This window comes from Dermochelys coriacea, chromosome 10, assembly GCF_009764565.3.
Source record: "Dermochelys coriacea isolate rDerCor1 chromosome 10, rDerCor1.pri.v4, whole genome shotgun sequence".
NCBI classification, from domain to species: Eukaryota; Metazoa; Chordata; order Testudines; family Dermochelyidae; genus Dermochelys; species Dermochelys coriacea.
In genome coordinates, this window is record NC_050077.1 from 36,617,251 (window position 1) to 36,633,754 (window position 16,504).

General features: G+C 47.6%; 1 long non-coding RNA gene across 1 annotated transcript; it reads left to right on the forward strand.

Annotated features, from left to right (window-relative positions):
- The first annotated feature begins 1 nt into the window (after position 1).
- Positions 2-12,482, forward strand: LOC122456054. Its single transcript, XR_006274677.1, has 3 exons — positions 2-130; positions 670-805; positions 12,127-12,482. It is a non-coding gene; the product is annotated as an uncharacterized LOC122456054 (long non-coding RNA).
- Positions 12,483-16,504: the final 4,022 nt, after the last annotated feature.

A 16,504-nucleotide genomic window follows, 5' to 3' on the forward strand; every position in this document is an offset into this window, starting at 1 on the left:
CGGCTGCGCGCTGCCTTGGCCGGGCCCGGGGCGGGCGCCCGCTCCGCCGGAGCCGCGGGGAGCCGCGGCTTGGCCCGGCGGCAGGGTCGGGGCACCGTGCTACAGCGTGGTGTGACGGGAGCCACCCGGGGTACGCAGCTAGGGTGACCAGATGTCCCGGTTTGGGGTCTTTTTCTTATATAGGCTCCACCCTGCACGTAGGGGAGTGACTCCGAATTTACTGCGCTACACTTAGGTTGACGCAAGCTGTCTTGTGGTCGTGGTGGCCACTATAAGTGCCTCCCAGCCCCAGTATCAACCCCCTTGCCTGCCGAGCCGGGTAGAGTCACCGTCGATTTAGTTAGGGCGACGCGGTGTCAGTGCAGACCCCCAAACTGGGGGGTGCAGAAGAATGGCCGAGGGCTGCGGTGGGGCCCAGGTCAGACCCGACGGGGCAGGAAGGCAGCAGCGTCCAGCCCCTTTCTGTCCCTAGCTCTGCTCCAGCGCCGCTCCGGTCCCGGGCCCAACTCCGCTCTTGGCTGCAGCCCCAGCCTCCGCTCTGGGCCCCAACCCTGGCTCCCAACCGCTGCTCCCAGGGGAGGGTGGCACGGGCAGGTCCCATTGCAGGTAAGGAGGGTGTGACAGAAAAAATTTGGTGTAGAGTGTGTTGCTTATGTCGACTGTTACTAGCTTTCAGGAGTTCACAATCCTTTACGCTGACAGTACAATGGAAGGAAGCACTCCTGGTGAGATCGCGCACCTCCGACACTAGGAGCCAAGCGTGCACCCACGCGCAAATTGATGGCGGAGGTGGCTCTATGCCAATGTAAGTAGGTCGAAATAATTTTGTAGTGTAGACATGGCCTAAGGGTGTGAATTTTAAAATGGGTTGGTTAAACCACATTAAACCCCTGTGTAGGTGCTCTTATTTGGAATTAAAGAGGTCTTAATTCATATTTCGCTTAATTCATTATAGGGTTTAATACAGTTTAACTGATCTGCTTTAAATTTACATCTCTAGTTAATTGGGATTAATTTTCCAGAGAGTTTCCTTGTAGACAAGCCCTGAGTAGCACCAGATCAGAAGTCTGTTTCCATGCAGTAGTGATGCTGGAGCCCTGGCACCACCCACACCAGCCCTGAAACAGCATGGCAGGGCTACTCCATCCTGATACAGCCCAGTGCGCTGTCTGATTCCCATAAGAGGGCCAGGCATTTGCCATACACTGTGAGCTAAATTCCCTGTAAGCTGTGTGGCTGCGCAGCTGCTTATTAAGTGCCGCACAGACGCTCAGGGCTGCAGCAGGGAGAGATGCCTCTCCCCAAGTCCCGGACCTGCTGTGGTGCCCCTCCCTCAGCCCTGACCCAGCCTGGCCTGGACCTTCCATGGCCGGGGGAGAGGCGCCTCTCCCCCCCACCCCCAACCCATGTGCTGTTGCAGGGAGAGAGAGCTGGGGGGGAGTCCTCTTTCCCCACTGTAGCCCTGGGGAGCCCCACTACACTCCAAACCCCTCATCCCCAGCCCCACCCCAGAGTCCACACCTCCAGCCGGAGCCCTCACCCCCACACCCCAACCCTGAGGCCCTTATTCCTGGCCCCACCCCAGAGCCTGGAGCCCTCACCCCACCCACACTCCAGCCCTCTGCCTCAGCAGTGAGCTCCCTCTCACACTCTGAACCCCTCAGCCCCACCCTACCATATTAATTTTGTTATGTGCACAATATGGAGGTGATGTGTCATATTGGTTCACATAACGAAATTCATTCCGCACATGGTTGGGAAAAAATAGAGGGAACACTGACTGTGAGATCCCATGCAAAAAAGCCAACCCCAGGACAGCCAGCCCAGGGACACATCACTGAAAGGCAGCAGGATTCCCAGTACCCAAACCACCAGCAACTGCCCTGTGCCCGCTGCACAGGCCACCCAGGGGGAATTCAGAAAGCCAGGCTTTGCTGCACCCCTTGCACAGGTTTTCCGAAATACCCCCAGTCCCTGCATTCAGCAAAGTCCTGTTGTACCCCAGCTGCTATTTATTATGATTATTATTATTTATTTGTATTATGGCAGCACCTACGAGCTTCAGACATGACCCAGGACCCATGGCTTTAGGTGCTGTATGTACACAGAACAAAAAGCTGGTCTTTGCCTAGCAAACCAACAATCTAAGCGTAAGACCTGAAACAACAACATATGGATCAGACAGATGGGGAGCACAATAAAACTACACAACAGTATTGATCCCCAGGATGGGCCGTGGTCTCAACACAGCCTAACCATTGACAAGCTAGTTTTGCAGACATCATGTTAAAGCAGAGCATCATATCAAAGAAGGGATCTCTGGCCCAAGCCATCCTCCCCTCAGAATATGGCCCCCTACATCTCACAAAGCCAACCAAGCCAAGCCAGGAGAGGGCAGTTTTGTTCCCTCCAATACCACTATTTACTATGTTTCAATGACTGATAGAGCAGCTTTCTCCGTGGCATCGTAATATGTGCTCTCTGGGCTAAAATCCTCTTCCTAAAGCCCCGACCCAGAACTGGGCCTGGTACTAGGGAAATGCCATGATGAAGGAATGCTACTGCTAGACTATGGAATCAATCTACGACTGCTACTCCCATTTAATAGTCTTAGAGCATGCACCCCACCATGCTTGGTGGAGAAAGTGCCAGAGGTTAAAGCAAGAAGGAGCAGGAGAGAGCCCAGTTCTCCACCCTTTCCTAAAAGCAGAGAGAGAGCTCCCCACTCCACCTCTGGCTTTGGTAAGCAGCTCCCTTGCAGCTTTGTATCCTCGCTGAGTGAGAGTGCCCTTTCTTGCTCTAATCTGAATGAATAACTAGAGGATCCAAACTGTGCCCTCACCGATTACGGGAGTGCTCTGGGTCTGTCTATATGTAAATAATTAGTCAAGAAGGTACCAGGTACCAGGCCCATAAGAATATGTAGCGTAGCTTCTGGGTTTTTTAGGGCTGCGTTTGTGCACTACACTTGGCGCAGCTCTTTCTGTCTGCTCTTAACATGGTGTCAGAAGTAAAAGAGTTAACTCCCATTGATTTCTATGGGCGTTAGGTGCCTAAATACCTTGGAGGATCTGGGTCTGAGTCACTACAGCAATGGCTGGGAGCAGCATGCCACTTCTCTGCTGCAAATCAAATGAATTGGGGATGGCTGGGAAAGGCAAAACTTCTCTAGGGCCTCATGCTGCATCCAGGTGTAGTGGCTGCACGGCTAATAATGAAACCGTGGCAATCAGAGTGGCTATGCTGAATACAACGTTGGGTAAGGGATGCGTCAGGGCCACCCCTACAATCAGCTGTACATCAGTTGTACATCCTAAAGTTGTACAGGGAGCCCTGGTAGAGCTGCTAGAGAGCTCTGTGCTAATAGAGCAGGGGGCAGAACTCAGTGGGTTCTTCAGCACCCCAAAGGAGGAACTCTGGTTTGTGAACTGCATTTGCAACCCTCAGTCTGCATCAGAATACTAGAGACAGGAAGAAGCCTTGTTCTGTCCCTGATTCTAAGCTCCCTTGACCTCTGTGCCTTAAGCTCATGAAATTGAGCCAGCTATCAATTAGTTACTTCTCTTCTTCAGAGCCCTCTTTTCTAGCCTATGGAAGGTGGGTTTAAGACCTGAGGGACCGGGTTTCACCTCATAGCACAGTCGCTCTGTATAGCAGTTTGCTGCTGGGTTTTTATTAGAAATGTGTTTGTTATTATGGAAGGGCACGCGGTGAAGTGCAGTGCTAATCCAAATAGTGACTAATGCTGGCTGTTCAGTCTGGCCCACTGCAAGCATTCAAAAACTATGAGTCAGGCCCAACAAAACATCCTGATAGGCTGAAAAATCATGAGATTTTTAAAAACAATAAATGTTAAGATTCCTTTTCTTTGCCTTCTAATATTTGAACCCTCAGAGTTCACATTTTCAAGGTTTCTCTGCACCATAAAGGCTAGAGACTTTTTGTGTGTGTGTGTGTAAAGGAAAAGGTTAGATTCTGACATAATCATATGGCTCCAAGAGTTGGGTCTTTAAGAGAACCACAAAATATCATGAGATTCACAATAAAATCACATGAGTTGACAACACTGACCATTGTGGGGTTTCCGTATTTATCACCATTTTAGGATTCCAGATCAAGTCTGCTCTGGTATAGTATAAAATTGTTTTTGCTAACTCCTAGCTCTGCAAGCCCACTCTGGGATCTGAGAGTCATGCTGGGTTCTTCCTGGCTTGTGCATCAGTAACAATAAAGACAGTAACAATAAATAAAGACAATAGCAATCAGAACTCTGTTAGCCATTCTGCTAGTGATGCATGTGCCTAGATAGAATGCAGCTTACTGTCTCATGACGATATGGACTCTGCAGTATTAACAGGAGTAATAAGTAGTTAAAACTTACTTTAGTCAGCAAACTCAACAGATATGATCGTGAACACACTTGGGGGGCAGGAAGGGCAGATGGGTGGAGCAAGAAGGTGCCACTCTGACACAGCTGCTTTTCTCAGTAAAACTGCAGTTTGCTTATGCACAGTTTCCAGTGGGGTTGTTTGCTGGCCAAATAAGGCCTTAACTTGGAATTGTGAGACCTTCTAAAATCCGGTTTTGGCGCAAACTACAATTATCCCTGAAGAGGTTTTTGGCTGAAATAAGTTATAGATTGTCAGCTTTTACTCCAGATGAACGATATTTTTTGATTGGCAGAGCTATTGACATGGATTTCTTATGATAAAAGTTAAATGGTAGTTTTGGTTAAAGGATGTGGGGGTGGAGGGCAAATAGCAAGGCAGGGAAAGTTATGTAGCACATCTTGATACAGTGTGCCATTATGGCACAGATAAAGGCCACATTTGCTGTCTGGTGAGAAGAAAAGGAGTACTTGTGGCACCTTAGAGACTAACAAATTTATTTGCGCATAAGCTTATGCTCAAATAAATTTTCTAGTCTCTAAGGTGCCACAAGTACTCCTTTTCTTTTTACGAATACAGACTAACACGGCTGCTACTCTGAAACCTATCTGGTGAGATTTATCATTGGATGCAATTTTATAACAATCCACTAGATGGCAAAACTCTACTTATAACCAAGTTGTGCTTTTGTGTGGCAATTGTATTCAAGAGCATTACATGGAAGATGAAAGGATTACATGATCCTGTTAAACACACCTGGAAACTGTTGACATTTATGCATTTAAAATAAAAACTAGATTGCTATAATATAGGAAATGGACATGGGGTCTGGTCTGAAGCCACTGAAGTCAAGTGGTGCTATGCCATTGACTTCAATGGGTTTTAGATCAAGCCTTGGTTATCCAAAAACATAAAACAAAATCCTGTCTGCAGTAGCTGGGACAGGTGTGTGACTCCTCCAGAACCTCAGACTACAGGGCCTGTGGCACTGATCCAGGAAACACTCCAGTAGTTAGATGTTCAGCTGTGTGTGTGTGTGTTCTTCCTGTGTGCTGCCCCAGCTCTGCGCAGACAGCAGGCACAGCAGACCTCAAGCAAACAGCCTAATGACCACAAGATTTGTTAAGGGACAAAGGCGCCAGGCCAGGTGTATTGTTAATAAAGCACGGTAATAGCACCTGGCAGACTCTATGAGAATACTAAGTCATATTCCTGTGATAATGGACGCAGCTCAGTGAATAGCAAGACTTTCCATTCCCCCCTAGGCTGGACAAAGATACTCACTCTGAGATACATCTTTATACCCTGATACAAACAAGTTAGTACTGCCTCGACATAGTTACTGCCCCCTGCCGTGGCTAGTTATTACCCATTGCCTTGTACATGTTGGTTCGATTAAAACATCTTTATTATGTATTGTCATCCTGACCTTATTTTTTAGGAGGGGTTAGTGTGTTCCTGTTATCCCTGGGGAATATTTTTGTACCATCCTTAATATCGGGATGTTCTGGTACCACTTGATATTGGGATGTGTTTGTGTGAGTACTCTGTGCTTAGCACTTCTTAGGAATGTATATTTCTGTATTATCAGCCCTGTTCTTGCCAGATTCTGTGAGCAGGTCCTGCCTCATACCAGGCCTCTGATACAAGGGCTTATGTCTCAGGCGCTCTTCTTACTACAACTCCCATTAGTCGTGAGGATGTTTTATAGAAGGCCCTTATGGCAGCTCTCAATTCCGGCAAGGAAACTGAACGGTAGACATTTCATGCTTCCAGTGCTATGGCGTACCCTCCCTGCCTGCCCCAGGGTTAAACCACTCCTTGTATTACTGAGCCTGTACCAGTCATTCTCTTGGACTGAGGATTCATTCATCATTATTTATTCTATCTGTTTACTGCCCCCCAGCACCGCAGCATCTAAGCGTCCTGCAAGCATTAATGAATGTATATCATTGTAACAAGCTCAGAGAGATTAAGAGAGTTGCTCAAGGTCACACAGCAAGTCAGTTTGCAGAACTGGGAACAGAACCCAGGAGTCCTGACTTCTCCCTCCCTGCGCTAAACACTAGACACCACTGCAGCTATACCCGTGCATACTCTGAGAATATGTAGTGATGATGATGCCAGGCAACTTGGCACTTACAGGCTGATCACTGCCTTTCTGCTTTGGCGTTCACTGCTCTATTCCTCGTACTAGTCAATGGGACTTTTCTCTAATTAGGGCTTGAATACAGACAGTGGGATTAAACTTTAGAAAATCTGAATTTCAGCTAAACAGAAATATTAGATACTTTTTAGCCTAGCTAGATGAAAATTGACATTGACTACAGAAAGCTTGCATTCAAAGCAGGAATCCACAGCTATAGAATTACCTTACTTAGAAGAAAAATTAACACTGAACAACATCAGGATCAGGAGACAAGAAAAAGCAACTAGAGCCAGTGCCAGGTTTACAATAGCACCAGTGGCTCCATGGAGCCGGGCCCTTGCTCAGAAGGGGCCCCAGCCTATTCCACTTGCACTGCACCCCGAGACCCCACTCCTCTCCCCCACCCATTACTTGCTGGCCGAGGGCTCCTCTACACCCCTAGCCCCACCCCCCTGCTCCTCTCTGCCCCCTGGCAGGACTCCAGTGCACCTGTGGCTCCAGGCCTGTGGGGCCCCATCTGTCTCCCCAGAGCTGAGCCACCTGGGACTTGTGCAGAAGCCTGGCCAATCTCAGCCTGTCTGGGGGAAGACAGTGGGGAGGGGGGGCGAGCTTGGCTGGGTCCCTCCAGGCAAGTGTGTCTTGAGGGAGCCCAGCTGGGGCAGGCCTTGACCTGGCTGATCGCGCCACTCCTGAAGGAACAGAGCAACTCCCAGCCCCAGGACCAGCCCTGGCTGTGCTGCTGGCTCAGCCCAGCAGACAGAGTCACCTCCCAGCAGGGCCGGTGAGTGCAGTCGGGAGGAAGGGCATGGGGGAGTGGGGAAGATGTGTGTGTTGGGGCACTAGGGAGTGGGGGTTCTGTGGGAGGTGCTGGGCAGTTGTGGTGGGGCTGTGGGCAGGGGTGGTGTTGGGCAGGATGCTGTGCATTTCTGGGGGAGGCCTGTGGGGGGCGCTGGGCATAGTGGGTCTGGGGGAAGTGGGCTCTGGTCATAGTCAGTTGGGTGGGTGTTGGGCAGGGAGCTCTGTGACATTGCATGGGCCCACTCCCTGAGGGGAAGGGGCATGCTAGCATCACAGAGCCACTGTGCGTCTGGCAACGGCCGGTTTATAAATAGTGCCCTCGCACTGGGCTGGGCAGAGTGGGGCCGCCCCTGCCATGCCATGCCCCTGGTTGGCCCCTCGGTCTGGGGACTGACCTCCCCGCGCCTTGCTCCATTGCCTCAATGGGGGCCCACAAATATGTTTGGCACCAGGCCCACAAAATATTAACCTGGCCCTGGCTAGAGCAACAATTTATTTTGCATAAGACTGCAGGTAATAAAAAAAACTCTGGGGAAAAAAACCCAGTGGAACTACATATGAAAGACACAGTGTCCCTAATTTTCAAACTTGGGTGCTTAAAATTAGGCTCTTAAATCCATAATTAGGCAATGAAATAAGTGGCCTGCTTTTCAGAGGTGCTGGGCACTCGCAAGTCACTATGAATCCCATATGTCTGAGTTGTGTGCTAGTGCGCCTCCATGCACTCACTTTAAATATCTAAAGGATAAATGCAGCAAAGACATTAAATGTGTTCACATAACCATAAGTCTTCACTTGTTACAGAATTGGTCTTGGAGCCTTTACTCACGTGAGTAGAAATGGAAATCCTCATGTGTCTATGGGTTGCAGGATGGGGATCTAAACTATCAGAACCTACAACAGTGGTTTATTTACAAAAGACAAGTAGGTGAAAATATCTATGCAATGTAAAGCCCAAAGGGAGCTGTTAGTAGAATGGGAGCTTGCTATGGTCTCTGCCACCAGCTGTTATCAGTACCTGCAATGACATGGTATTTTGCACCTGTGAGACCCAGGAGAAACTGTATCATCCAGTGATAATATAGACATTCTTTGCAGGGAGTTGGTAGTTGTTAGATACTTTTCTGCAATCCATATACTTTTTTGTACAATGAGCTGGATAGTCATAGGAATTTAGGTGCTTATCTTCATCTTTAGATGCCTGAATATCTTTGAAAAACTGGCCCAAAGTCCACAGTGATTGGGCCCACTAGGGAAAAAGTTAAGTGCACATCAGATTTGGAGATAAACCAAGAAAAAAGAAAACTGGGATGCAGGGTGGATAAAAATCAATGATTTTTTTTAAAAATAAAAAAGTCTGATTTTTTTATTTAAATCGGATTTTTTTGATAAAATGCTTTTTGAGGAAAATACCTATCTAAAGATAGATATATCTTTGACCTATAATGTCTCATCATGGAATAGGGATTATAAATTCTAATTCTATAGTATGAGACAATATATTCATGTAATGTTTAAGAAAAGTTTTGTAAATGAGTTCCAAGAGTTCATGGATTAGGGACCCAATCTTACGGGGTTCCAGGGGCTTCTGTATAGATTATTTAGGTTAATCTTTCCATCTACCCACTGGGACTCAGTGCTCAGTCTAGAAGATACCATCTGAGATGCTTAGTTTTGCAGTTCTGAGGATCAGAAATAACATGCTTGTTAATAGCAAAAATGTTTTTAAATAAATAATATATAGAGGTGAGAAATAACAGACCTCAACCCTATTGTCCCTCTGCAAATTTGAGTACACAGAGTCAATCCTTTGCCTCTCTCTAAAAGTGCAAAGTTTCAAAAAGTTCAATGAATAGAAGATTACTGGGGGCGGAATAGATTTGGACAAGGAAAAGAAATCAAGGTAAATGTGAGAAGGGAGGGACAGGCAGTAGAAACAAAACTGAAACTAGAAAAGGAGGACTTGTGGCACCTTAGAGACTAACAAATTTATTTGAGCATAAGCTTTCGTGAGCTACAGCTCACTTCATCAGGTGCATTCAGTGGAAAAAACAGTGGGGAGATTTATATACACAGAGAACATGAAACAATGGGTGTTACCATAGACACTGTAAGGAGAGTGATCAGGTAAGGTGAGCTATAACCAGCGGGGGGGGGTGGGGGGGGAGAACCTTTTGTGGTGATAATCAAGGTGGGCCATTTCCAGCAGACTACTGAATTGGAATTAATTTGCAAACTGGATACAATTAACTTAGGCTTGAATAAAGACTGGGAGTGGATGCGTCATTACACAAAGTAAAACTATTTCCCCATGTTTATTTCCCTCCCCCCTCCCCCCCCCGCACTGTTCCTCAGACGTTCTTGTCAACTGCTGGAAATGACCCACCTTGATTATCACTACAAAAGGTTCCCCCCCCCCCCCCGTCTCCTGCTGGTAATAGCTCACCTTACCTGATCACTCTCGTTACAGTGTGTATGGTAACACCCATTGTTTCATGTTCTCTTTGTATATAAATCTCCCCACTGTATTTTCCACTGAATGCATCCGATGAAGTGAGCTGTAGCTGACGAAAGCTTATGCTCAAATAAATGTGTTAGTCTCTAAGGTGCCACAAGTCCTCCTTTTCTTTTTGCGGATACAGACTAACACGGCTGCTACTCTGAAAACTGAAACTGTTTGCAGCATATTTCAGAAGTCTTGAGGTCTTTCTGAGTGTAGCCTTCATTGATTTGAGATCTGCCATACCATTCTCTCACTAGAAGGGAAAACCTATAATGGCAGCAGGCTATAAAAGAGACCCAGTCTGGGAATAAGAACCATTCAAGAAATATATGTTTGCTGATGATATTTTAAAGAAAGTCACACCAGTGAAGTGGTGGAAGTCACTTAAGCACTTGGACTCGGAGATTGTTGAAGTGATAATCTCACTTTTAACAGCAGTAGCTTCTTCTGCTGATGTAGAAAGAATATTTTCTTCCTTTGGACTAATTCATTCCAAATTGAGAAATCATTTGGGACCTGAAAAAGCAGGAAAGCTTTTTTCTTTTCCAGATTATGAACAAACAAGAAAATGAAAGTGAAGACGACTGAGTTAGCTGCAGAAGCCAGTATTTTAAGTTTCTCATGTTGACCTGGCTGACACAGTCGATTTAATTTTTGTTTTTTTAAATATTTCATTTAACTATTTTAGTTAAAAACAGTTTTAACAAAAACAAACCTGATTTTTAAAAACTTGAATGTTTAAATTCAAAAATTCATATGCTTGTTTTGTTAAAATATTATATGTTTGCTGTTGAAGAAAAAAATCCAGAATACATAATGTAGTTGTTTTAGTTAAATAAAACAATATAAATGTCTGTCTGGTGATATTCTCCTCCTAATACAGGATGGCAAGAAAATCCTCCAAATATTAATGATTAACCTGTTGAATTGGAGATAGTTCACCTCCCAATGACTTCATAAATATCTGCTTCAGTTACATTTGGTAAATGAAATAACCAAATAATCATTCATTTTCTGATATACCTGTAAAACTAATCTGAAAAGTTTTCAAAATTAATCACTTCAAAAATGTATAGTGTGTACCTTCTAAAAATGAAACCTACATCTATCTCTGAGTTGTGAAGAATATGTATTAAGGTTATAACAACCAACAAGAATGCACTTTTATGTAGAAATCCATGATTAAATTTAGTCTTCTGACTAGTGATTTAAATCATGATTTAAATCAATTTCATTTAAATCAAATGAGTAATTAAAACTCATAAAATAACTTTATCAGTGATAAACACAGGCAGACATTTGTTATTGCAATACATAGGCCATGCTCCCACTCAGCGCACAGTAACTACCCACAGTCTGGTTGCCTTAGAGGTGAAAAAGAGCTCTATCTGCCAAAGATGCTTTGTAAATACAGGCAATGTCCTCCTCCATGCATTCTATGGGTTGAGCCTGACCCAAACTCTCAGGATTCTGGCTAGATGTTACCTCCCAGTATATCAGGGATTGCAGAGCTGAGTCTTGATCTCCCCTGCGTCCGAAGTGTCAGTTATTAAACTCAAGGGAAGATGAAACACTGAATTATTCCCAATGCAAGTCTGTGGATGTTGCCCTGCTCCTGGCAAAATGCATGAAAATTAGAGAAACCTCCAACAATCATCAATCAATCATCACCATTTCTTCAGAGACTCAAGAATCCAGGAAGTGAACCCCTTGAAAATGCTGTCTATAAATAGAGGCCCACATTCTGCATGTCTGTGCACCCACAACTCCTCTAGCCCTCAGATGGCGCTTAATGAGTTGTGGTGGAGGATTGGCTCAAAGTCTCCAGCCAAGGAAATTCCAAGTGACCTTTTGAAACAGGGAGAGAAGGATGATTACATGTGAAATGCCAGCTAGACTTGGTCAGAGATGGGCCCATGCACACAGAAGTTCTGTCGGAGCAGTTTTTGACATTACAAGCATAGTGATGAAATGGGCTGCAGCTCCCAGGCCACAAGCATTGTCTCACATGTCAGTGGGGTGACCCCTGGTCTGATGGCTCTCAGACTTCACTACTGGAGCAGAGGAGGAGATGTTGCCCAGTGAGATTTTCCTTGTCAGAGCAATAAATTCTGGCCCAGTACCTGGTGGTCTCTCTGCCCCAATCTGTGCAGATCTGGGACGAATCTCAGGGAGTGTTTGACTGTGTGGGTGGGAGGAAACGTAGAACTATGTGTGATGAAGTGGGGTTTTATTCATCTGGTGGTATTGCATGTGAGTCTTACTGATCTGTTCTGTGTGTACCTTAGTTTCCCTGTGTACTGCACCAATACTTTGGTGGTGGAAATTGGGTGTGTGATTTTTGCGGAGGCTGCCCAGCTATTTGCACCTATGTAACCTGAGACCCAGGAGGAGGGATGTGACCAGGTGACACCTTTTGCCCAGGAAGCGAGACAAAGAGAAGGAGGAGGAGCAACAAGGGGGTGTCGGAGGTCTGGTCACTGGAAGCTGGTAGTCTGCCTGGGGGGACTGGAAGAGAGTGAATCCAGAGCGTCTGGCCCAGGATTCCCAAGATGGATTTGGCTGAAAGTCACTGATTCCTGGAATAGCAAGCTCTGTTCTATGCTGTGTTCCTATTGACAAATAAACCTTCTGTTTTACTGGCTGGCTGAGAGTCATGTCTGACTGCGGAGTTGGGGTGCAGGACCCTTTGGCTTCTCCAGGAGCCCCACCTATGTGGACTCACTGCGGGAAGTGCACTGTGTGAAGAGGGGATGCTGAATGCTCCCAAGGTCAGACCCAGGAAGGTCAAAGCTATGTAAGCTTCTTGTCCTGGAGACAGTATGCTGAGAGAGAGGAGGCTTGCTCCCCCAGAGTCCTGACTGGCTTCATACGGAGTAGTTTCAGAGCATTGTCCCAGTGATTCCGTGACATCTACTTTTTGGGGAGAGGAGAAGAGTGGTTTAATGATGAGATCAACACTGTAAAAGAGGCTGCAGAGAGAGACTAGAAGCAATGAAAGCTGGAGAGCTTTAGAGCTGGCCATAATGTTTCTAAAACATCTGTAACAATTCACCATGAAGCCCTTGTAAAAAGGATGCTTTGGGACTCCCCTGAGCTTTGCTTGACTTCAGGCCATGCTGTAGAATCAGCTATCAGATGTGCTATAATAGCAGCATATAACAAAGATGAAGCAATGCAGTTGAGCCTCACTCACGTGTGCCCCCATAAAACCAAACGGCCGTGTTCCACATTGCTCATATAGGAGTGAAATTAGTCCCCTTCCTGGTGAATGGATATGTTACAAATGATCCAATTAGCATGCCATCCAGACCCTGGGGCAAAGATGAGGTCTTACTGCACATCAAGGGGAAGTCACTTCCCTAAGAACCTTCATATCCAAACGGATTGGGAAGAGGTTGTGTACAGCTAGTCATATATTCAGAGTCCCCACATGATTACTGTGTTTATGTGGTTGTTTTGCCAATGGAGTCTCTCACTGATCATTTATAGTCCAGCCAGATGGAAACATGAGGACCCCCATCATTTAAACTCCCTCATTAAAGGTCCTTCTTCGCAGAAGCCCCTGTTTTGTGGCAGTATGGGACATCAGGGCAGGAAGACACTCCCTGAAGAATCCGTGAATGGTGCTTGTTTGTGCAGAGGGTTAGTGATGGAGATTCCTATTGTAGTCTATGCAGTTAACAGCATTGGACCAGGCAGGGCGGATGATTTTCCCTTTCCCAGGGGTGAAAGTAAGTTAGAGGACTTACCGGTACGCTGGAATCCTGAGCAGGGGGTGTGGCCTCAACTGGAAGAGGCGTGTCCTCAACCAGAAGAGGCAGGGCCTTAAATCCCCAGGCCCTTTAAATCTTGATTTAAAGGGCCAGGGCTCTACCAGCGGAAGTGGCGGCTGGGAACCCAGGGCCCTTTAAATCACCCCCGAGCTACCAGCTGCAGAGGCAGCTGGGAGCCCCGGGGCTCGGGGGCGATTTAAAGGGCCCAGGGCTCCAGCTGCCGCTACCGCAGCAGAGTCCCGGGCCCTTTAAATCACTGAGGAGCCCTGCGGGCTCCTGGCTTTCACCGCTACCCCGGGGCTCTGGGCTCTGGCAAAGCTTTAAAGGGCCTGGGGCTCCTCTGTGGTAGCAGCTGCCAGAGCCCCGAGGTCTTTAAATCCCCGCCTGAACCCTGTTGCCCGAGCCCTGGGGTAGTGGTGGTCGGGCTCCATCGGGGATTTAAAGGGCCCCACGGCTCCAGCTGCCACTACCGTCCCGGTCCTTTAAATGCCCACCGGAGCCCCACCGCTGCTACCCCACGGCTTCGGCAGCAGGGCTACGGTGGGGATTTAAAGGGCCGGGGCAGTAGTGATGGCTGGAGCTCCGGAGCTCTTTAAATCCCCACCAGAGCCCCCCCACCCCTACCCCAGGGCTCGGGCAGCAGGACTCAGGCCGGCATTTAAAGGGCCCGAGGCAGAGGTAGCAGTGGCTGGAGCTCCGGGGCCCTTTCAATGCCCGCCGCAGTCCCACCACCGCTACCCCAGGGCTTTAAATTGCCCTCTCGGAAAGCCGGTCCTGGTACAGCGCACCGGCTCTTACTGGTACGCCGTACCGGGGCGTACCGGCTTACCTTCACCTCTGCACTTTCCCCAGCTGCCTAACTACAATGAGAATATAAATATGTTTTGCTGGGTACTTGTCCCTTCCTCTTCCCTTTCTCAACACAAAATAGTTTGTTCCCTGGGAAGGGAGATTGTGGACTGACCAGCTCCACAGCTGCCCTGACCCTGCTCATACCCTATGCCCCACTGGACTTTCCTTCTCCGTCTGTCTCCAGTCTGATTACTCCAAGGGAAAACAACCCAGGAGCAGAGGAAGTGGAGTTAGTACCCAAGGGAGCATCACTGGGAAGGTAAGAGGCCCAGGACTGGGATGGGCAGCAGTGGCTCCTGGCACAGGGCTCCAAGGGCAGAGGGAGCTCAGTACTGACTGCTGAGAAGCAATGGAACAAGGCACACACACACAATTGTATACACAGGAGCATGACAGCTCAAAAACAGCACCACATATAGGGAGGGACCAAGACAAACCCAAATCTCTTCCCCAGGACAGGAGTGACCCAATGTGATCAGGGACTGGAATGGCCCCTGAGGGAGCTATTCCTCCACACAGCCTTTACTTCTGTGCTGGACAGTTCTTAACACTCCTATTGGAGAGCATGGCTGCAGGCTTAGCATACCCCCTTGAGGTAAAATGCAAAAGTGTTTGCACAGTGGTTACTATCTGCATGAGTATGGCTTCCAACAGCACTCACCAGCCAGGGACCCTGAACTCCCTTCCCTCTCCTAGATGAGGGCTGAGGTACAGGATTGGGGGAAGCTTGCCCTCATTTATATGTGCCTAGAGCTTTACAGATAATCCAAAGTCCTGAACTGCTGTAAACCAGCATAACTCCACAGACTTCTTGCTGGTCTATAGCAGCTGAAGATCTGACCCAAGGACCTTGTCCTGGTGAGCTTATGCTCTAATAAAATGACTGGGTGACCATACATCCTGGAGGAGGAGAGGGAAGGAGGCTGGGTGTGGAATGGCTGCGACAACCACTGCAACCTTGCGGGGAGCCTGAGTTTTTGGCAGATCATAGAGGCTAGCAGAGTTTGGCTTGTTTGTCTTTGTTTTTGCCTAGTTCTTCTACATTTATTATTTGTAGTTTTTCACCACTGAAATGCAAGGGTGCTGGAACAATGTGTATAGTGGAGGTGCTGACAGCCATTGAACTAAACTGCAAACCCTGTATATAATGGAAACCAATTCAAGCCAGGGTGTGAGGCAGCACCCTAGCACCCGTAGTTCCAGCACCTATGCTGAAAAGTTCTGACTTTGGAAGTCTTCATGGAAGAAACTTGATTTGAGTGCAGAGAAGGGTGCTCAGCTGGCACCCAAGAGAAGAGAGATTGCTCCTAGTGCACAGGGCAGCATGGACAATGGCGTGAAGAGAAGGGAGGAAGCAGACAAAGGAGACGGGATGCTTGAAGGAAGTGAGAGAGGAAGAGAGGAGAGAAGAGACACAGAGGTGAAGCTGTGCGAGACCTGGATGGGGAAGACTAGATGCTTGTGCTTGATGCATAAGGTGAAGGATCTAAACAGAGGAATGATGTGGTCTGAGCCACTGGAGAGGGAGGCAGCTTTCACAGCTGTATTAGTGAATAGAGAAGAGTGAGGGGAGAAGTGGGGAGGAAGAGGTGGCAGAGATGAGTGGGGAAGATAATCAAGACACATACAAGGCATTTGTGGATGGGGATGGCGAGAATAGGGCAGGTTTTAAAGATGTTGTCGAGGGAGAACTGTGTGGCAAACAAACATGGGCATGTGGAGAAGGAGAGGAGTTGAACCTGGCACTGAGTTTGTTGGGGAAGCGAGAGGAGGTACAGATGAGACAGGAGGGCTAGAGGGAAATGAGTTTCGGTTTTGCATTGCAGTTGGTGGCAGCACATCCAGGGAGAGAAGCAGGAAGAGCGTCTGAGATGTGAGGATGGACAGAGAGGGAGAGGTCAGGTGACTTCACTCTCCAGGGCTGTCAGTTGGGTCCTTTTCAAAACTATCATAGAAAATGATACATTCACTATCATAGACAATGTCACAAGCTCACCCAAAGCTGCAGGCTGCTACTGTTGCTCAGAAAGGTGCAAGG